A 23,496-nucleotide genomic window follows, 5' to 3' on the forward strand; every position below is an offset into this window, starting at 1 on the left:
ATTTAGAACAATAAAAAATTGTGTGTTTATTTCAATTAAAGGACTTTATTCTGGGTGTTGTGTTTTTTTAAATACTTTACTAGAAATTCATGTCTAATATTGGCGTGACCCCATGAATTTCAGGCTTAGGGCCAGCTGATAATGCCAAGCTGGCCCTAACCCCGTTATTACCCAGTGAGCCACCGCACCAGGGCCCTGGATGAGTTGGGTATAGTGCCAGAAGATGGCGCTTTTATGAATGCGCCATTTTCTGGGGTGGCTGCTGTCTGCAATTTGCAGCGGGGGGCCCCAGAAAGCCTCCCCGCGCTGTGGATTCCAGCCCCCAGCTGTCTAGTTGTACCTGGCTGTACACAAAAATAGGGCAAAGCCCCAAGTATTTTTTTTTTTAATTATTTCATGAAATTCATACAATAATTAAAAAAAAAGGGCTTCCCTATATTGTTGTGTCCGGCCAGGTGCAAATAGGCAGCTGGTGGTTGGGGGCAGCCCGTTCCAGCCTGCTGTACCTGGCTGTACACAAAAATAGGGTGAAGCCCCACGGCAATTTTTTTTTTTTATTATTTCATGAAATTCATGAAATAATTAAAAAAAGGGCTTCCCTGTATTTTTGTTTCCAGCCAGGTACAAAAGCATCTGGAGGTTGGGGGCAGCCCGTTCCTGGATGCTGTACCTGGCTGGACACAAAAATATGGCGAAGGCCACGTCAAATTTTTGGGAAAGATTAATTAAAAAATACTAAAAAAAAATAATAATTTAGGGACTGCATCTTTATTAACCCCTCACGTGGAGGGGTTAATAAAGACGCAGTCCCTAAATGTGTTCTTTTTTAAAATTTTTATTGAATTTTTCACCAAAAATTTGACGTGGCCTTCGCCATAATTTTGTGTCCAGCCAGGTATAGCAACTTTTGTTTTGCCAAAATCTGACCTTTCTGTGTTCATTAAATGATCAATATTTCAGCATTGAAGCCAATTTATTTTCTTAACCTAAACCAAATTTGGGAGGGTTTCAGCTTTCAAAAGAGTAATTTATAAAACCAATAGATGAATTTACCGTCAGGTTATAAGTAGTGTTGAGCGATACCTTCCGATATCAGGAAATATCGTATCGGATTGGATCGGGCCGATACCCAAAAAGTATCGGATATCGCCGATTCCGATACCGGAAACCAATGCAAGTCAATGGGACACAAATATCGGAATGAAAATAAACCCTTTCTTTCCTTGTAGGTTAATTCTACATGAAGGAAAACAACTAAGAATAATGTAGAATGACATGAAAAGCCGGCAATTCATCAGCGGCATACACCGGTACCCGACAATTTACAACAGAAAGAATAGAGCATCACACATAGATTAGATAGATAGAAACATGTCAGTCACATATATATGAAGTACAGTGACAGTGTTGCTTACTGTACTTGTCATTTAGTGTAAAGGATTTATTAAAAAAAATATTAGTGTTTTCGTGCACCGTCTCTTTAAAAAAGCCGGCCGGCAATTCAGCAGCGGTACCCGACAATTTATAACAGACAGAATAGAGCTTCACACATAGATTAGATAGATAGAAACATGTCAGTCACATATATATGAAGTACAGTGACAGTGTTGCTTACTGTACTTGTCATTTAGTGTAAAGGATTTATTTAAAAAAATAATAGTGTTTTCATGCACCGTCTCTTTAAGAAAGCCGGCCGGCAATTCAGCATCTGTACCCGACAATTTAGAATAGAAAGAATAGAGAATCACACATAGATTAGAAAGATAGAAACATGTCAGTCACATATATATGAAGTACAGTGACAGTGTTGATTACTGTACTTGTCATTTAGTGTTAAAATAAAGGATTTATTTAAAAAAAAATTGGCGTGGGGTTCCCCTTAATTTTAGGCTCTAGCAGACGTTAAGCAGACAGCTGGGGCAAATGTTTGAAGCCTGGGAAGGGGGTAATACCCACGGAGCTTCCCAGGCTACTAATATCAGCCCCCAGCTGAATACCTAGCCTTTACTAGCTATTAAAATGGGGGAACCCCCCCAAAAAAAATAACGTGGGGTCCCCCCTAATTTAATAGCTAGCACAGGCTAGGCAGACAGCTGGGGGCTGATATTAATAGCCCAGGAAGGGTGCCATGAATATTGGCCCCCTCCCAGGCTAGAAACACCAGCCGTCAGCCGCCCCAGAAATGGCGCATCCATAGGATGCGCCAATTCTGGCACTTAGCCTCGCTCTTCCACGCTGCCCTGGTGCGGTGGCAGGGGGTAATAGGGTTGGAGTTGATGTCAGCTTATAATGCCAGCTGACATCAAGCCCAGGTTAGTAATGGAGAGGCGTCTATAAGACACCCCCATTACTAACCCCATAGTCAAAGTTAAAAGAAAACACAAACACCCAGAATAAAGTCCTTTAATTGAAATAAAGACACAATTCTTTATTGTTCTAAATTAAACCATACTTACCATCACGCCCATTCCAGCTGAAGCCAACGATCTCCTGCAATAAAAGTAAAATAATAAAGCAACCTCATCCTTACCTTTCCATGGTTCCCACGACAGCTTCAGCTCTGCTACATCGAGATGACAGGCTGGACCGCAGCAGAACGCTGCCATCCAGCCTGTCATCCCGCAGACACTGAGAAGCGCAGGCATGCTTGCGCTCCTCAGTGTCTCTCTGTGACGTCATCCAGATGAGCCGAGTTCATGTCCAATGAACTCAGCTCACCTCATGCACGTCACTGACAGCGTGGGAAAATTCTCCTACACTCAGCGCTTCAGCGTGAGAATTCTCCCACGCTGTCAGTGACATACATGAGGTGAGGTCATGTCCAATGAACTCAGCTCACCTCATGCACGTCACTGACAGCGTGGGAAAATTCTCACGCTGAAGTGCTGAGTGCAGGAGAATTTTCCCACGCTGTCAGTGACGTACATGAGGTGAGCTGAGTTCATTGGACATGACCTCGGCTCATCTGGATGCCGTCACAGCCAGACACTGAGGAGTGGAAGTATGCCTGCGCTTCTCAGTGTCTGCGGGATGACAGGATGGATGGCAGCGTTCTGCTGCGGTCCAGCCTGTCATCTCGATGTAGCAGAGCTGAAGCTGTCGTGGGAGCCATGGAAAGGTAAGGATGATGTTGCTTTATTATTTTACTTTTATTGCAGGAGATCGTTGGCTTCAGCTGGAATGGGCGTGATGGTAAGTATGGTTTAATTTAGAACAATAAAGAATTGTGCGTTTATTTCAATTAAAGGACTTTTTTCTGGGTGTTGTGTTTTTTTAAATACTTTACTAGAAATTCATGGTGGTCATGTCTAATATTGGCGTGACCCCATGAATTTCGGGCTTAGGGCCAGCTGATAATGCCAAGCTGGCCTTAACCCCTTTATTACCCAGTGAGCCACCGCACCAGGGCCCTGGATGAGTTGGGTACAGCGCCAGAAGATGGCGCTTCTATGAACGCGCCATTTTCTGGGGTGGCTGTGGACTGCAATTTGCAGCGGGGGTGGCCCAGAAAGCTTGGGACTCCCTGCGCTGCGGATTCCAGCCCCCAGCTGCCTAGTTGTATCTGGCTGGGCACAAAAATAGGGCGAAGCCCCACGCATTTTTTTTTTTAATTATTTCATGAAATTCATGGAATAATTAAGAAAAAAAGGGCTTCCCTATATTGTTGTGTCCAACCAGGTACAAATAGGCAGCTGGTGGTTGGGGGCAGCCCATTCCTGCCTGCTGTACCTGGCTGGACACAAATATAGTGCGAAGCCCCACGTCAATTTTTTTTTAATTATTTCATGAAATAATTTTTTTAAAAAAGGGCTTCCCTATATTGTTGTGTCCGGCCAGGTACAAATAGGCAGCTGGTGGTTGGGAGCATCCTGTTCCTGCCTGCTGTACCTGGCTGGACACAAATATAGGGCGAAGCCCCACGTCAATTTTTTTTAAAATAAATCCTTTATTTTAACACTAAATGACATTTGAGGAGTTAATAAAGATGCAGTCCCTAAATTATTATTTATTTTTTAATTAATTTTTCCCAAAACTTTTGACGTGGGCTTCGCCATATTTTTGTATGCCAGCCAGGTACAGCATCCAGCTTCTATGAACGCGCCATTTTCCGGGGTGGCTGCGGACTGCAATTTTCAGCGGGGGGGGGCAGAAAGCTTGGGCCTCCCTGCGCTGCAGAATCCATCCCCCAGCTGCCTAGTTGTACCTGGCTGGACACAAAAATAGGGAGAAGCTTCACGTATTTTTTTTTTTTAAATTATTTCATGAAATTCATGAAATAATTAAGAAAAAAAGGGCTTCCCTATATTGTTGTGTCCAACCAGGTACAAATATGCAGCTGGTGGTTGGGGGCAGCCCGTTCCTGCCTGCTGTACCTGGCTGGACACAAATATAGTGCGAAGCCCCACGTCAATTTTTTTAAATCATTTCAGGAAATTCATGAAATAATTAAAAAAAATTGATGTGGGGCTTCGCCCTATATTTGTGTCCAGTCAGGTACAGCAGGCAGGAACGGGCTGCCCCCAACCACCAGCTGCCTATTTGTACCTAGCCGGACACAACAATATAGGGAAGCCCTTTTTTTCTTAATTATTCCATGAATTTCATGAATTTAAAAAAAAAAAACGTGGAGCTTCGCCCTATTTTTGTGTCCAGCCAGGTACAACTAGGCAGCTGGGGGCTGGAATCTGCAGCGCAGGGAGGCCCAAGCTTTCTGGGCCCCACCCGCTGCAAATTGCAGTCCGCAGCCGCCCCGGAAAATGGCGCGTTCATAGAAGCGCCATCTTCTGGCGCTGTACCCAACTCATCCAGGGCCCTGGTGCGGTGGCTCACTGGGTAATAAAGGGGTTAAGGCCAGCTTGGCATTATCAGCTGGCCCTAAGCCCGAAATTCATGGGGTCACGCCAATATTAGACATGACCACCATGAATTTCTAGTAAAGTATTTAAAAAAAACACAAACACCCAGAAAAAAGTCCTTTAATTGAAATAAACACACAATTCTTTATTGTTCTAAATTAAACCATACTTACCATCACGCCCATTCCAGCTGAAGCCAACGATCTCCTGCAATAAAAGAAAAATAATAAAGCAACCTCATCCTTACCTTTCCATGGCTCCCACGACGGCTCCAGCTCTGCTACATCGAGATGACAGGCTGGACCGCAGCAGAACGCTGCCATCCAGCCTGTCATCCCGCAGACACTGAGAAGCGCAGGCATACTTCCACTCCTCAGTGTCTGGCTGTGACGGCATCCAGATGAGCCGACAATGAACTCGGCTCACCTCATGTACGTCACTGACAGCGTGGGAGAATTCTCCTGCACTCAGCGCTTCAGCGTGAGAATTTTCCCACGCTGTCAGTGACGTGCATGAGGTGAGGTCATGTCCAATGAACTCGGCGCACCTCATGCACGTCACTGACAGCGTGGGAAAACTCTCACGCTGAAGCGCTGAGTGCAGGAGAATTTTCCCACGCTGTCAGTGACGTGCATGAGGTGAGCTGAGATCATTGGACATGACCTCGGCTCATCTGGATGCCGTCACAGCGAGACACTGAGGAGCGCAAGCATGCCTGCGCTTCTCAGTGTCTGCGGGATGACAGGCTGGATGGCAGCGTTCTGCTGCGGTCCAGCCTGTCATCTCGATGTAGCAGAGCTGAAGCTGTCCTGGGAACCATGGAAAGGTAAGGATGAGGTTGCTTTATTATTTTACTTTTATTGCAGGAGATCGTTGGCTTCAGCTGGAATGGGCGTGACTGTAAGTATGGTTTATTTTAGAACAATAAAGAATTGTGTCTTTATTTCAATTAAAGGACTTTTTTCTGGGTGTTTGTGTTTTTTTTAAATACTTTACTTGAAATTCATGGTGGTCATGTCTAATATTGGCGTGACCCCATGAATTTCGGGCTTAGGGCCAGCTGATAATGCCAAGCTGGCCTTAACCCCTTTATTACCCAGTGAGCCACCGCACCAGGGCCCTGGATGAGTTGGGTACAGCGCCAGAAGATGGCGCTTCTATGAACGCGCCATTTTCCGGGGCGGCTGCGGACTGCAATTTGCAGCGGGTGGGGCCCAGAAAGCTTGGGCCTCCCTGCGCTGCGGATTCCAGCCCCCAGCTGCCTTGGTGTACCTGGCTGGACACAAAAATAGGGCGAAGCCCCACGTATTTTTTTTTTTAATTATTTCATGAAATTCATGGAATAATTAAGAAAAAAAGGGCTTCCCTATATTGTTGTGTCCGGCTAGGTACAAATAGGCAGCTGGTGGTTGGGGGCAGCCCGTTCCTGCCTGCTGTACCTGACTGGACACAAATATAGGGCGAAGACCCACATAATTTTTTTTTAATTATTTCATGAATTTCCTGAAATAATTAAAAAAAAATTGACGTGGGGCTTTGCACTATATTTGGGTCCAGCCAGGTACAGCAGGCAGGAACGGGCTGCCCCCAACCACCAGCTGCCTATTTGTACCTGGTTGGACACAACAATATAGGGAAGCCCTTTTTTTCTTAATTATTCCATGAATTTCATGAAATAATTAAAAAAAAAAAAACGTGGAGCTTCTCCCTATTTTTGTGTCCAGCCAGGTACAACTAGGCAGCTGGGGGATGGAATCTGCAGCGCAGGGAGGCCCAAGCTTTCTGCCCCCCGCTGAAAATTGCAGTCCGCAGCCGCCCCGGAAAATGGCGCGTTCATAGAAGCTGGATGCTGTACCTGGCTGGCATACAAAAATATGGCGAAGCCCACGTCAAAAGTTTTGGGAAAAATTAATTAAAAAATAAATAATAATTTAGGGACTGCATCTTTATTAACTCCTCAAATGTCATTTAGTGTTAAAATAATGGATTTATTTAAAAAAAAAATGGCGTGGGATCCCCCATAATTTTAGTCTCTAGCGGAGGTTAAGCAGACGGCTGGGGCAGATGTTTGAAGCCTGGGAAGGGGGTAAAACCCACGGAGCTTCCCAGGCTACTAATATCAGCCCCCAGCTGAATACCTAGCCTTTACTAGCTATTAAAATGGGGGACCCCCCCAAAAAAAATGACGTGGGGTCCCCCCTATTTTAATAGCTAGCAAAGGCTAGGCAGACAGCTGGGGGCTGATATTAATAGCCCAGGAAGGGTGCCATGAATATTGTCCCCCTCCCAGGCTAGAAACACCAGTCGTCAGCCGCCCCAGAAATGGCGCATCCATAGGATGCGCCAACTCTGGCACTTAGCCTCGCTCTTCCACGCTGCCCTGGTGTGGTGGCAGGGGGTAATAGTGGTGGGGTTCATGTCAGCGCCAGCTGCCATGAAGCCCAGGTTAGTAATGATGGGCGTCTATAAGACACCCCCATTACTAACCTACAAAGTGTTAAAAAGAAAAAACACACTACACCCAGAAAAAAATAATTTATTTGAAATAAAACACACAATTTTATTTAATTCTTAGTTTACTAAAAATAATAGTTACCTGTCCACGTTCCTGCGTTGATCTCCCATGCACAGCTGTCACATCTGGAGATGGTGACAGCTGTGAATGGCTGCTGTAAGCTCACGCTGCCGGGAACACGTCCGCTCCCGGCAGCGGGAGCCACTGACTGAGGTCACCAGAGTGCATTCAGGCAGCGCAGCTCCGGAGACCTCCTTTACGGCACTGCTGTACTGTGGGAATTTCTCACGATACAGCAGGGCCGTAAAGGAGCTAACCGGAGCAGCGCTGCCTGAACTCCGGTGAACCCTTACGGCCCCGTCATTCTAGCGGCGGCAGCGGTTCAGAGCGGTCACATTCTATGTGGCTGCTCTGAACTGGAGATCTTCGTGGGACACTCGTGGACTGCTACGGAGGGGTAAGGATAAGGTTGTGGTTTATTATTTTATATTTTATTACAGGAGATCGATGGCTTCGGGGAATTAGGTGTCTAGGTGAGTATAGGTGTAGTTTTTTATTTTTTACTTTATTTTAGGTGGCGATCGGCGGGGACAGGTAATGTATGAACTAATTTCTTTTAGGTAACCACTGGCCACCAATGAAATGTATTTAACATTTATTGGGGACACAGTAGGGCAATTTAAATAGCAGGATCAGTCTGATGGGAACTACTGCTCCCATCGAGCTGATCCTGCTGGCAGGAGTGGACGGGGGACAGACATAGGCCGATGGGAGTAGTAGTGTCACATCGGCCTATGTCTGCCTGCACGCACACACCCGCACACACACCGCACACACCCGCAGACATCGCACAGACACCGCGCACACCCGCACAAACATCGCGCACACACCCCGCACACACACCGCACACACACGCACACACCCGCACACACACCGCACACACCCGCACACATCGCACAGACACCGCGCACACCCGCACAAACATCGCGCACACACCCCGCACACACACCCCGCACACACACTAATCATGACGGTCTGATCGTCTGGGAGGTGAGGCTGACCTGTGCGGCCGTGGGAAAGTTCATGTGAGTTCATGCAGTCAAGCATGAACTCACATGAACCCTCTGAGGGCACCGCGGCTAATTCAAATGAACAGCTGATCGGCATCAGCTGATACCTCAGCTGTTCATTTGAAATAACCGGCGGGAAAGCGCAGCACAGAACGGGAAAGCCGGCGGTGAAGTCTTTTCACTGCCGGCTTCCCCGCCCGGGTCCTTCACTCCCCGCTCCTTGGAGCTGCGCTCCCCGCCCGGTCCTAACTTACGATCGGGATGGGAGGTGGCGAGGGGAGCGGAGGATCGGGGTGGGAGGCTGCGGGGAAGCAGTATGGGGCTGTGTGATTGTTTAAAAGCCGGCGGCTTTATACCGCCCGCCGGCTTTTAAACAATCAGGAGAATTCTCCCCCGCTGGGATGGCATTCTGATGACAGGCTGGATCGCGCTGCCATCCAACTTGTCATCCTTCACAGACACTGCAGAGCGCAGGCATTATGGGAACTTCCGATTCCGGTATCCGATATTGTAAAAGTATCGGAATTAAGTATCGGAATTCCGATACCGCGAATATCGGCCGATACCCGATATTACAGTATCGGAATGCTCAACACTAGTTATAAGCTTTTATTTTCATAACATGGATAAGCGACATAACTTCTGTCAGGGAGTGTAGATATGGACTCATTACTGGCCACTTCAGAACTCTCCAGCATTATGTTTCCATCCATTTCTGTGTGCTTCTTGAAGTATGTTTGGGGTCATTGTCGTTCTGGAAGACCCATGACTTAGGACGCAAACCTAACTTTCAGACACTGTGCACTATATTGCAACCCCAAATCCTTTATTAATCTTCAGATTTCATGATGCTTTGCACATAGTAAAGCATCCAGTGCCAGAGTCAGAATAACAACCCCAAAACACCTTTAAACCTCCACCATATTTTACGGTAGCTACTGTGTTCTTTTCTTTGTAGGCTTTATTCTGTTTTCAGTAAACAGTTGAATTATAAACTTTACCTAAAAGCTCTATCTTGGTCTCATCTGCCCACAAGAATAGTGATGAGCGAGCCTGCTCGCCACTGCTCGGTACTCGCCAGAGCATCACTGTGCTCGACATACTTGGCACTCAGCGAGTATGTCAGAATCTGTTTCTTTGGGACCATCCACCATTTTGTTGTGGGTTTTGGCTGTTGGTCTTTTTCCCCTGGTGTTGGTTTTGACTAACATCAGGTGATTGTATCACCCCTTATTACCCAGCACCTGCCTCCTAGTCTTTGCAACAGTGTTAATCTGCGAGAGTTCTGGCTCGGAGGTTTGGTAGTAGTGGTTTCTGTGTTTAGTTTTGTGCAGTTCTGGGATCCTCTAGTTCTGCATGCTGAGATTCCAGTATTCCCATTTTGTTTCTGCAGCTTCCTCTAGTTTCCTGCTAGGAGGTCACCTGCTTGTTTTTCCCCAGTCCTTAGTTCTTTCAGGGTCTCCTTTCCCTCTTCCTTTAGGTCTTCTTTTGAGTTGAGTCTAGGAAACTACGGTGGGTCTATTTGCTAGGAATAGGTTGCCCACTCCATTGTAGGGTTTCAGTCTAGTCCTAGTGCAAGGACATCTTTTCCCTTTCCTGCCCTAGTTCTGAGTTGCAGTTTCATAACAGTTTGTCCGGAGCGATAATAAAAAAAAAATCCTCATCCGGATTCCTTCAGTATGATCAGCGTCCAGGAGTTTGCACAGCATCTGCAAGGGTTATCTCTGGAGGTAGCCAGTCTGCAACAGCACATGAGTAATGATGAGCGAGCATGTTTGCTACTGCTCGGTGCTCGCCCGAGCATCTCACTGCTCAACATGCTTGGCGCTCGCCGAGTATTTCCGGTGTTGCTCGGCGGGAGCTCGGGTCTCCTTCCTGCATGTTTGGCACTCTTTAGAGAGCCAATGAACATGCAGGGATTGCTTGCCACTCACTGTAATGCCGTAGCCAGATTGGTTGTGGCATTACAATGATTGGCTGGCTGCACAGCATCATCAGGTCTATATCAGACCTGGCGCAGCCATGCTTGTCACAGTCACTCCGGAATCAGACAGTGTAGGGAGAGCTGTTGCTGAGCTAGGGAGAGATTTGCTTGTTTCTAGTTAGTGTAGGTGTACCAAACTATATTAGAGACACATATCCATCTCAACAAACCGTCCTTCTGAGGACTAATCCGTCAGCAGAGATATCAAGCAGGCAGTGAATATAGTCAGGCAGGCAGTGTATATAGCAGACTGCAGTGCATATAGCACAAGAGGCTCCATTCCAGTTCTGCCTTCTGCTGTGGGAAAGTGTCCCAAGAGGTGGACGATGATGAGACACAATTGCCAGAAAGACAAGAGGTGGACCAGAGTGCGGAAGTGGAAGAGGAGGAGGTGGATGATATTGTAACTGACCCAACCCGGCAGGAGGACATTCAGAGCAAGGACAGCAGCACAGAGGGGGAGGGAGGCAGAGCACACCAACAGGAAGGAAGAAGCAGTGTGGTGGCCGCAGACAGAAGGCAGGCAACCATTCCCCGTAACACCAACACGAAGGAAGTTGCCAGTACAACTGTTAAGTCTTCCCGAGTCTGGTTGTTTTTTAAAGACTGCCAATAACCCCAAAAAGGACATTTGCACCACCTGCCAGGTCAGCATCAGCAGGGGTGGCAAAACAACCAGCCTGACCACCACCAGCATGATCAGGCACATGGCAGCAAAGCACCCGACTTTGTGGGCCGAACCCCAGGGTCCAGGAACAATGTCTGCTGGTGACACCATTGCTCCTTCCGCTGTTGTGCATGCAAGCCAATCCCCTGTCCATGGTGCATGCGAAGATACCTCCTGCCCTACACCTGTCATTGCACACTCTCAAGTATCAGCATCAGGAAGCACGTCCATGTCCTTGTCCCAGCGCAGCGTTTAGTTGTCCATACCAAAGTCCTTGGAGCACAAGCACAAACTCGCAGCCAACGCCCCACAGGCCACACTACTAAATTCCCACATTTCACAACAGCTTGCAATCGAAATGTTGCCTTTTAGGCTCGTGGAGACAGAAGCATTCCGCAACCTGATGGTGGCGGCCGTCCCTCGGTCCCCAGCCGCCACTATTTCACCCGGTGTGCCGTCCCCGCATTACAAAAGTACGTGTCCCAAGACAGTAGCTGTGCCCTCGACAACGTAGTTACTGGGAAAGTCCACCTAACCACAGACACGTGGACAAGTGCTTGAGGCCAGCGACAGTATAGCTCGCTGACAGTACACTGGGTTAGCATAGTGGAAGCCGGCATCCAGTCAGACCTTGGGACGGAACACATCCTCCCGATGCCGAGGATTGCGGGCCCTAGGTCAATCAGGTTTGCCCCCACAGTCTACATCTCCTGCACCTCATCCTCTTCAGCCTCCATCTCCGAAATGACCACATCAGTCACAAGCTGGAATCACTGCAGCACTGCCTCAACCAAGCGGCAACAGGTTGTGCTGAAGCTGATATGCTTAGGTGACAAACCGCACAATGCTGAAGAGTTGTGGCAGCTCTGAAAGAGCAGGCAGATTTGTGGATCACACCGCTGAACCTACAGCCAGGCATGGTAGTGTGTGACAATGGCCAGAGCCTGGTGGCAGCTCTAAGGCGAGGCGAGCTCACTCACGTACCATGCCTGGCCCATGTGCTTAACCTTGTGGTTCAGTGGTTTCTCAAATCCTACCCGGAGCTACTGTATCTGCTTGTTAAAGTATGCCACCAGTGTGCCCATTTTAGAAAGTCACCTACAGCTTCTGCCGCCCTTGTCGAGTTTCATCAGCATTTGCAGCTTCTGGCTCACAGACTGGTATGTGATGTCCCCACGCGTTGGAACTCTACACTGCAGATGTTGGGAATGATTTGTGAGCAGAAGAGGTAAGCATCAACAATGCTATCGGTATTCAGTTCAGACTCCACACATAAGACCTCAGGAGTGGACATGGATGTCAGACATATGTACCATCATCCAAAACTTTGAGGACTCCACCAAGATGGTGAGCGGCGATGATGCCATAATTAGCATTACCATCCCGCTTCTCTGTCTTCTGAAACGCACTTTGCTTACAATCAAAGAGGATGCATTGCAGGCGGAGCACGATGAGATGGAGCAAGGAACCATACCGGGTGATTACACACAGCCCAGCCTCATCTCATCCCAACGTGGATTGGGTGTCAATGAGTAAGAAGAGGAGAAGGAAGAACAGGAGCTAGTTTCATGTGTTATAGACGGTACTACCTGCTCAACAGTCATACCGTTTGTTCAGCGTGGATGGCCAGAGGACAGAGAGGAGGAGGAGGAGAGCATGGTCAGTCAACCTCTTGGTGAGGACACGAAAGCCTTGCCTGTTAGCATTCTGGCACGCATGGCTGAGTTTATGTTACGCTGCCTTTCCCATGACCCTCGCATTCACAAAATTTTGGTTAACAGTCATTACTGGTTGGTGACACATCTAGATCCACGCTACAAGGAGAACTTTATATCTCTTATTCCTGACACTGACAGGTCTACAAAGATGGGGCAGTACCAGAAGGCCCTAGTTGCAGAACTATTAAAAAAATTCCCATCTGAAAACGCTGGCGGCAGAGGGCACACTTCGTTGGACAACCAAGGAGTACTGGCGAGAGAGACACAAATGCAATCCAGCAGAGGCAGGGGAACACTGTCACAGTTCTGGGACAGTTTTCTCAGACCCTCACATCGCACAGGCCCTGAGGTGCAGGGTACTCTAACAAAATGTATGCAAAGTTTGGGAAGATGCTGAGAGAGTACCTTGCAGACCGTACCAACGTCCTCTGTGATTTCTCTGTGCCTTATAATTATTGGCTATCCAAGCTGGATACGTGGAATGAACTGTCTCTCTACACCTTGGAGGTCCTGGCCTGCCCTGCCGCTTGCATTTTATCAGAGCGAGTTTTTAGTGCCGCTGGTGGAATTATAACTGATAAGAGCATCCGCCTGTCAACTGAAAAAACTGACAGGCTGACTCTCATAAAAATGAACAAGGGCTGGATTGGGCCACACTTCTCAACACCACCGAATGATAGCAGCGTAGCCTAAACTCAAATGCAGTGTCTTTTTTTGGGAGGTGTAGTCCCATGCACCTCTTCACACCCACATATGGGTATACGCTACCTGGTTTTGGCTATTTGCTCTTGTCCTCCTCCTTCTCCTCGTCCTCATCCTCCACCACCATATCACCAGGGTGACCGTGGTCCGTGATGCAACACCCACATAATTTTTTTTAAAGGGTGTTTATGATGCTCGTAAAAAAAAAATATATACAGTATGTTCATGTATACCCCCTACGGGTAAATGTTTGTCAGCCCATACACTTAGTGCATGGGCATTCCAAGTATAGGAGACCCGATCCTTTCTAATGGGAACATTTTTTTTGAGGCCCTCTAAGTCTCTTCCAAGGGGCATTGGAGTGCCTCCCAATTTTTGGCTGCCCTTGCTTTCACCACATAGGTCAACACTATGGGAGACCCTCTCCTTTCTAATGAGAATTTGTCATTACTGTGGCCCTGCTCTATGTGTCTTTAAATTCTTAGTGGGGTTTTTCCTAAATTTGGTCAGCCGTTGGACTCACTGCATACCCTATAACTGTATAACAGACTCTCTCCTTTCTAATGGAAATTTGTCGTTACTGTGGCCCTGCTCTATGTGTCTTTAAATTCTTAGTGGGGATTTTCCTAAATTTGGTCAGCCGTTGGACTCACTGCATACGCTATAACTGTATAGCACCCTCTCCTTTCTAATGGGAACATGTCGTACTTGTTAATGTGGCCCTGCTCTATGTGTCTTTAAATTCTTAGTGGGGTTTTTCCTAAAATTGGTCAACCGTTGGACTTACTGCATGCCCTATAACTGTATAGCAGACTCTCTCCATTCTAATGGTAATTTGTCATTACTGTGGCCTTGCTATATGTGTCTTTAAATTCTTAGTGGGGTTTTTCCTAAAATTGGTCATCCGTTTGACTCACTGAATACCCTATAACTGTATAGCAGACCCTCTTCGTTCTAATGGGAACATGTCGTACTTGTTACTGTGGCCCTGCTCTATGTGTATTTAAATTCTTAGTGGGGTTTTTCCTAAAATTGGTCAGCCGTTGGACTCACTGCATGCCCTATAACTGTATAGCAGACTCTCTCCATTCTAATGGTAATTTGTCATTACTGTGGCCCTGCTATATGTGTCTTTAAATTCTTAGTGGGGTTTTTCCTAAACTTGGTCAGCCGTTCGACTCACTGAATACCCTATAACTGTATAGCAGACCCTCTCCTTTCTAATGGGAACATGTTGTACTTGTTACTTTGGCCCTGCTCTATGTGTCTTTAAATTCTTAGTGGGGTTTTTTGGGCGGGTGGGTGGCTGGCTGGCTGCATACGTGCACTTGCATTCCAAGTAGCAGAAAACTAAGCAGATGGTGGTCTCTATCATCATCATGGCCTCACCTCAGCACTATGAACTCTCCAGAAGGAGAAGCCAGGGCCCACCGGAGGAGTCTTCGGTTTTCAGGTGGGTTCATCAATCCTTGCCGAGCAGCAGTCCTGGCTAAGAAATGTGTGGGGGAAGGTTCCAAGACACTTTATGGCTGCTTTTTTAATGTGGATCGGACGTGCTTATGCATGTTATTTCTCAAATCGCATTGCAGATCAGGCCATTGCCCAACTCTGTAGTCATGAAATTAAATGTGCATTCCAAGAAATGGGGTAGGGACAACTGAACGCTGCACTGGGACAAGGACGTGGATGGTGATTGTTGCAAGTCTGCAACGACAGGTGCGTGGCGGGAGGCATCTTCGCATGCGCCAAGGATCACTTATGATGGGCACACTTTTAGGCAGTGACTTGGGAGTCAGAAATGCTTCCAGAGGTCTTCCCCATGCTGTTCCCATGTCTTTTCAGCACTGTATGCATGTGTCTGATGATGTGTCACACACCACATGGCCAGATAACGTTGTAAAAGGTTAAAATGACATTTCCAAGTGAATGCATTTGTCTTTGTTGAAAGCAATGCAAAAGTGGAAAAATGCATCAAAACTGCTACGTGTGAACATAGCCCAAGCTGTGGAGGAGTATTTTTGGTTTTGGTTATTTATTTTGCCTTATATACAAGTCATTACCCTGGAAAGGATGTTCCTTAACATATTTCCCAGGAAAATCCATTATGGTTTTGTTTTTGTATGTTTTATTGTGAGTTCGTAAAAGTGGCGTAATATTCTGAAAACGTTGTTGACAGCAGAGACCTAGGAGTCAGAAATACTTCCAGGGGTCTTCCCCATGCTGTTCCCATGTCATTTGAGCACTGTTCCCCTCGATTTGGGCAATTTTTAGGCCCTCTGCAGACCGCCGGGGGCGGCCGCCTGAAAAATGCTTGAGTTTACCATAGACTTACATTGGGCTCGTTGCTCGGGTCGAGCACCCGAGTATTCCAATTTGCTCGACCCGAGCAACAAGTACCCGAGCATTTTAGTGCTTGCTCATCACTACACGTGAGTAATTGCTCTGGTGCATGCCCAAATGAACCGAATGTAGGATTTCTTGAGTTTTTTTCTGGTAAACGGCAGGGATTTTTTAAGTTTAAAAATGCATGTGTACTATATTTTCGGCTGAGACCTGGGACCTCAGGGAGTGAATTACAGAGTGTGGGAGTGATTATGTCTTTATTGCAGGGCGAACCCCAAATCTTGGCATTTTCTTTACATCCTAATGATCCTTGTTTGACGTCAGTAGAAGCATTTTTTACTGCATTGGGGTTGTTATATGATGATCCTGATCGGGTCACATCAGCTGAGGTGGAGCTCAGACGGCTTAAACAGGGTTCTGGTGAGGCTGAGAAGTTTTGTACCCTGTTCTGACCATGGTCCGCAGAGGTCAGGTGGAATGACCCAGCACTCAAGAGACAGTTTCTGGCAGGTTTGAATGAAAGGGTTAAACATTTGCTCATTGCATATCCTGCACCTGACACTTTTAAACAGCTATGCAGTTAGCTATCCATGTGGATAGAAGATTGAGAGCCAGGCAGAGTGAAGAGAAAGCTCTTTTAATGTTGGACCCTGTCTCTCAGGCTAGTCTCACCGTCAGCGGGGAACCAATGCAAGTTGGGGCGAGGTCTTCCCGTTCCCAGGAGAGGGAGCGGAGGTTCTCTGAGAGGCTATGTTTGTATTGTGGTAAGGCTGACCATTTTATTAAGCAATGCAAGGCTCGCATAAGAAAGGAAAAAAAAATAAAGTCAGCAGGAGCAACCCTCCTGTTCGTATAGCATTTTTACGTTCCACTGGAGTGTTTTTATCTGGTAATACCACCTATCGTGGTCATTCCATTGATTTTCAGGTAATGGTTGATTGTGGCGCTGCTCTTAATTTAATTGATCAATGATTTCTAGTCAAGTATAAGTTTGTTTCTGAACCTTTATCTTCTCCTTTCCCTGTTGTGGTGATTGATAACACTCCCCTGGAGCATGGGCGCATTTCACGGAAGGTCACCGGTTTCCCACTAATTATGAATAAGGAACATAAAGAGCGTATAGACTAATTTGTACTTGCTAATTTGCCTGCTCCAGTGGTTCTGGGTTTACCCTGGTTAAAGGTGCACAATCCATTGTTGGACTGGTCGTTTAGTACTATAAGGTCCTGCTGCAGTTTTGAAGAGGGAGCTGCCTGAAACCATTCAGGATTTCTGGAGGGTATTTTCAGATGTTGAGTCGCAAGCTCTACCGCCCCATTGAGAGTACGATTGTGCTATTGAGTTCATCCCAAGTACTACACTTCCTAAGAGTCTTTTATTTAATCTGACGATTCCCGAGAGGGAGGCTTTAAAGGAGTACCTACAGACTAGTTTAGCTGCAGGTCATATAAGACCCTCTGAGTCCCCTGTGCCTGTAGGATTCTTTTTTGTTAAATAGAAGGATAGGGGTCTCAGGCCGTGTTTAACTTTTCAGGAGATTAATAAGATCACTGTGCGCAATCCTTACCCGTTGCCGCTGATTCCGGATTTGTTTAATCAATTAACCGGAGCGAAGTGGTTTTCTAAGATTGGCCTTCGAAGGGCATATAATTTGTTGCGGGTAAAGGAGGGCGATGAATGGAAGTCAGCTTTTAATACTCCGGAAGGTCATTTTGAGTGTCTGCTGATGCCTTATGACCTTACTAATGCTTCTGCATTTTTTCAAAATTTCATTAATGACATTCTGATGCCGTTGATTGGTAGGAGTGTTATTGTTTATTTGGAAGATATTTTGATTTATTCACCCGATCTGGTGTCACATTGGCAGAGAGTTCGCAAAGTTCTACAGATTTTGAGTAGAGATGAGCGTTGTTCTAGTCGAACTGTTCGCCAATCTCAAATTCGAGCTGTTTTGGGCGGTGTTCGAGCCGGTCGGCGAACACGAACAATTTGAGAAAAATTTGGCTGTTCGAGGTTATGTTCGATAACTGTTCGTGCACCAAAATCATAACTGGATTTTTTCTCAGTAATGATGAAAATTAATGTTAATACGCAGTTTGAGTGTACAGCGGGGCGGGGGGAGGGGCAGGGGATGGATCTCTGCAGGAACAATGAAGATCTCCATTTTTTTTTCTCGTTCCCGCATTTGCAGTGGGGAGGTGCAATCTGTCAGCCTATCAGCAGCGCACACACGGAGCGAAGTGCTTTTTTTCACACAAGCAAGGGCATGTGTCATTGGCAGTGTATGTCACATGTCCTTGCCCTATAAGACCAAGCCATTTTCCCCGTCGCCACCATTTTCTCACTGCTGCAGCTGCGTGTTAGACGGCACCGCTGTTGCTGTGTGCGCTATACCTTGTTAATTTCAAGCCAATTTTCGCACAAATATACAGATAGCTTGGGAGTAGGGAATAGTTGTGATTGCAGTCCTTTTAAGGACTAGGTTACAGCATTTCCTACGACTTTTATCAGACAGGTCTGTGCTCTTAAATAGATAGATTGTGGGAGTAAAGACTAATTGTAATTGGAGTCCTTTTCAGGACTAGGTTACATCAGTTCCTATCAGTTTTTGCCAGGCAGGTCTGTGCCAGTGCTGTGCAAGTTTTTTTCACAGCATTTGGCTGAATCTAGCAAAGCTAATCCTTTTTGGCCTATTGCAGAGTGTGTTAGTCAGTGGAGTAGCCTATCTGTGTTGCAAGATATACCACCTGTGTATAGAATACCAATTTTTTTACTGCACCTAGTGAAGTAAAATCTTTTGGGCATAGCATCATTCTATTAGTCCATCTATACTGACCTCCATCAGGTTGCAAACTGAATATAATTTTTTTCTGCATCTAGCTCTGAAAAAATATTTGGGCTTCTAGCAGTGTGTGGGACTTGGTCTATTAGTCCATCTATACTGACCTCCATCAGGTTGCAAATTAAAAATAATTTTTTTCTGCATCTAGCTCTGAAAAAATAATTGGGCTTCTAGCGGTGTGTGGGACTTGGTCTATTAGTCCATCTATACTGACCTCCATCAGGTTGCAAATTAAAAATAATTTTTTTCTGCATCTAGCTCTGAAAAAATATTTGGGCTTCTAGCAGTGTGTGGGACTTGGTCTATTAGTCCATCTATACTGACCTCCATCAGGTTGCAAATTAAAAATAATTTTTTTCTGCATCTAGCTCTGAAAAAATATTTGGGCTTCTAGCAGTGTGTGGGACTTGGTCTATTAGTCCATCTATACTGACCTCCATCAGGTTGCAAATTGAATAAAAAAAATTTCTGCATCTAGCTCTGAAAAAATATTTGGGCTTCTAGCGGTGTGTGGGACTTGGTCTATTAGTCCATCTATACTGACCTCCATCAGGTTGCAAATTAAAAATAATTTTTTTCTGCATCTAGCTCTGAAAAAATATTTGGGCTTCTAGCAGTGTGTGGGACTTGGTCTATTAGTCCATCTATACTGACCTCCATCAGGTTGCAAATTAAAAATAATTTTTTTCTTCATTTAGCTCTGAAAAAATATTTGGGCTTCTAGCAGTGTGTGGGACTTGTTCTATTAGTCCTTCTATACTGACGTCCAGCAGGTTGCAAATTGAATATAATTTTTTTCTGCATCTAGCTCTGAAAAAATATTTGGGCTTCTAGCGGTGTGTGGGACTTGGTCTATTAGTCCATCTATACTGACCTCCATCAGGTTGCAAATTAAAAATAATTTTTTTCTGCATCTAGCTCTGAAAAAATATTTGGGCTTCTAGCAGTGTGTGGGACTTGGTCTATTAGTCCATCTATACTGACCTCCATCAGGTTGCAAATTAAAAATAATTTTTTTCTGCATCTAGCTCTGAAAAAATATTTGGGCTTCTAGCAGTGTGTGGGACTTGGTCTATTAGTCCATCTATACTGACCTCCATCAGGTTGCAAATTGAATAAAAAAAATTTCTGCATCTAGCTCTGAAAAAATATTTGGGCTTCTAGCGGTGTGTGGGACTTGGTCTATTAGTCCATCTATACTGACCTCCATCAGGTTGCAAATTAAAAATAATTTTTTTCTGCATCTAACCCAGCCAATAGATTTGGCCTAATACCACAGTTTGGCCACTCAGCTCTGCTCGGTTACCATCCATTGTTTTTTTGTGCAAACAACTCCAGAGTTGTGAATTAGTTAACCACCAAAATGAGTGGAAAAAGGCCTGCTGCTGGTGGAAAGGGGAATAGGCGTGTTGGGAAGGGGAAAAAAGGTTGTGTCCGTGGGGTAGGTGCAGAAGAAAGACCATCTTCCAGCCAAACTAAAATGTCTACTTCTTTTAGCGGACAATGTGATAAGATCCCTTTCTTACGGCCACGCCAATCGCTACAAATTCCAGATGAGGCACAAAAACAGCAGGTGCTTCAACGGATATCAAGTGCTCCTTTAAGTGGGCTCTCCTCCACATCAACTTCAACATCACAAATACTCCAGTCCTCAAAGGTGTCACCCAAATCGCACTTGCTTCCTCACAGCTCCCAAATCTCCAGCTGCCCGTCTGAGTATGAGGTAGAACAGATGGTTGAGTCTGCAGAGCTGTTTACTCTTACTATAGCCTGGGAATCAGAGGTCGATTCCAGCGCTTCTGTGAATCCAGACGAGGAAATGATCTGCACTGATGCCCAGAATCTTTATGAGTCGGATCCAGGACCAGACGCAGAAGGTTCTGACCATAATGTAGACCCTCATTCCCAAACTGTAACTCCTGTTGGTGGAGACAATGAGGAAGACGATGATAAGACTCAAATACCTGATTGGAGCGACAACTTTAGTTTTTTGTCAGGGCAGGAACAGGTTGGCTCTGAGGACGACGGGTGTGATAACGCACAGGGTGATGATGATGAGGTCGGAGATCCCACTTACTGTCAACCCACAGTCAGCCAAGAGATGAGGTCAGCAGAGGAGGTGGAGGAAGATGCTAGTGACGACAAGGTCAGGTTGCGCCTTCCTGGACAGAGACGTAGTACTGGAAGCACGTCAACAACTGCATCCTCAAACACAACTCTGCCTCTCACCACAAGTCGTGGTGGCTCTTCAGGTCGCATGGGTGCTAAGCCATGCATAGCCTGGGCATTTTTTCAGATCGATAAAGATGACCCAACTCGTGTTATCTGTAACATTTGTCAGCAAAAGCTAAGTAGAGGCCAAAAAATACATAGTTTGAGTACTTCATGCATGAACCGGCACATGGACATGAAGCATAAGTTGCAGTGGGAAGCTCAGTGTGCTACAATGCGGTCTAGCCGGCCAGGCCAACCACCGTCTGCCATATCTTGTGCATCCGCGGCCTCTTCATCCTCTGTGACTGGGGGGACAGCAGTCACACCTGTTTTGGGGCGCAGACCTGCCACCTCTTTACCCGCAACAGCCAGCGTGATTGGCAGGTCATCATTTTCTTTGGAGGTGGTAACACCAGCTGGTCTTGAGCGCTGTCCGACATCGATAGCACCACCTTTGGATCAAGGCAACCTAACATGTCCGCCTGCATCTTCCTCACAGACCGGCAGTTTGCCGGGGACACCCTTATCAACCCCGTCTAAGCACAATAGCCAGCCCTCGGTCCCTCAGATGTGGACAAGTAAAAGACCATTTCCTCCTAGCCATGAGAAAGCTAAGAGGTTGAATTTCACCATCTGCAAGCTCTTGGCTACAGAAATGCTGCCTTTCCGCCTGGTGGACACAGAGGATTTTCGAGACCTTATGTCCGTCGCAGTGCCCCAGTACCAGATGCCCAGTCGGCACTACTTCTCAAAGAAAGGTGTGCCTGCGCTCCACCAGCATGTCGCACACAACATCACCGCTTCTTTGAGAAACTCTGTGTGTGACAGGGTGCATTTCACCACAGACACTTGGACGAGTAGGCATGGACAGGGGCGTTACATGTCGCTGACTGGGCACTGGGTAACTATGGTGACAGCAGGACAAGGGGCTGCTGTCCAAGTCTTGCCGTCCCCACGAGTTGTGCGTCAATCCTCTTTATGTCATTTTTCCTCCACTGCTTCTGCCTCCTCAACCTCCTCTCGGTCTTCCACCTGCACCCAAAGCCTGTCTGGTCATGCCACAAGCTTTCTAACTGCGCAGAAGGGATCCTGCACACCTCCTTACTATGCTGGCAGTAGGGCTCAACGTCATCAGGCGGTTTTTACATTGAAATGTCTGGGAAATGTGAGTCACACAGCTGAGGAGTTGTGGTCAGCTCTGGAGAACCAATTTCATGAATGGTTGTCTCCACTGGACCTGAAACCAGGGAAGGCCGTGTGCGACAATGCTGCAAACCTGGGTGCGGCCCTTCGCCGGGGCAATGTCACACACGTGCCTTGTATGGCTCACGTGTTGAACCTGGTTGTCCAGCAATTTTTAGCCCACTATCCCAGACTAGATGGCCTTCTGCAGAGGGCACGGTCGCTGTGTGCTCACTTCCGCCGTTCGCATCCCGCAGCTCAGCGACTTACATCTCTACAGAAGTCGTTGGGCCTGCCACTTCACCGGCTAAAATGCGATGTGCCTACCCGGTGGAATTCAACTCTGCACATGTTGCAGCGACTGTGGCAGCACCGACAAGCCCTGGTGCAATACGTTCTGACGTATAGCCTGGGCCAACGAGATTCAGAGGTGGGGCAAATCACGCTGGAGGAGTGGTCTCAGATCAGGGACCTATGCACCCTTCTGCACAGTTTTGAAATGGCGACGAAGATGTTTAGTGCTGACGATGCCATTATCAGCATGACTATTCCGGTGATTTACATGCTGGAGCACATGTTAAACAGAATTCGGAGTCAGGTGGTGGCACAAGAGGAGGTGGAGGAAGTAGAGGAGGAGGAGTTGTATGCGGAAGGGCTAACATCTGCAAGGTCCAGACGGTCGGCAGCACCAGGGCGGCAGGCATGTGAGGGTGGGGGAGATGATTTTACCAGGGCGCATGGTAGCAGCCAAACTAGTGAGGAAGGTGCAGGAGCCCAGGAAGAAGTGGAGGACGAACTGATGGAAGACTCATCAGATGAGGGAGACCTTGATCACATTTCTGTTGTGCGAGGTTGGGGGGAGAGGACAGAGGAAGGAAGCATGATTGTTACCTCGCCACCAACACAACAGGGACTTGGTGCTCCTGGATGCGCAACACACATGAGTGCCTTCTTGCTGCACTACCTGCAACATGACCCTCGAATTGTGAGAATTAGAAATAATCCTGACTACTGGGTTGCCACACTGTTAGATCCCCGGTACAAAAGTAAATTTGCAGAAATTATTCCTGCCATAGAAAGGGATGCACGCATGCAGGAGTATCAGCAGAGACTGTTGCAGAATCTTACATGTGCTTTTCCACAAAATACCAGTGGTGCACGTAGTGAATCTCACAGTTCCAACTTGCCAACCGTGGGACCGTCAAGTGTTCAGCACTCAAACCGTAACAGAACCACAGTATCTGCTGGTAACATCAATTTTGCGGAATCATTTCACCACTTTTTTAGCCCATCCTTTGCAAGGCCACAGGAGACAAGAAGTCTGACACATAGTCAACGCCTAGAGACGATGGTACAGGAGTATCTCCAAGTAAACATTGAAGCCACGACTGTGTCACTGGACC

This window comes from Phyllobates terribilis, unplaced genomic scaffold (assembly GCF_046119375.1).
Source record: "Phyllobates terribilis strain yellow unplaced genomic scaffold, ASM4611937v1 Scaffold_5__5_contigs__length_657084704, whole genome shotgun sequence".
In the NCBI taxonomy this organism is placed as follows: Eukaryota; Metazoa; Chordata; class Amphibia; order Anura; family Dendrobatidae; genus Phyllobates; species Phyllobates terribilis.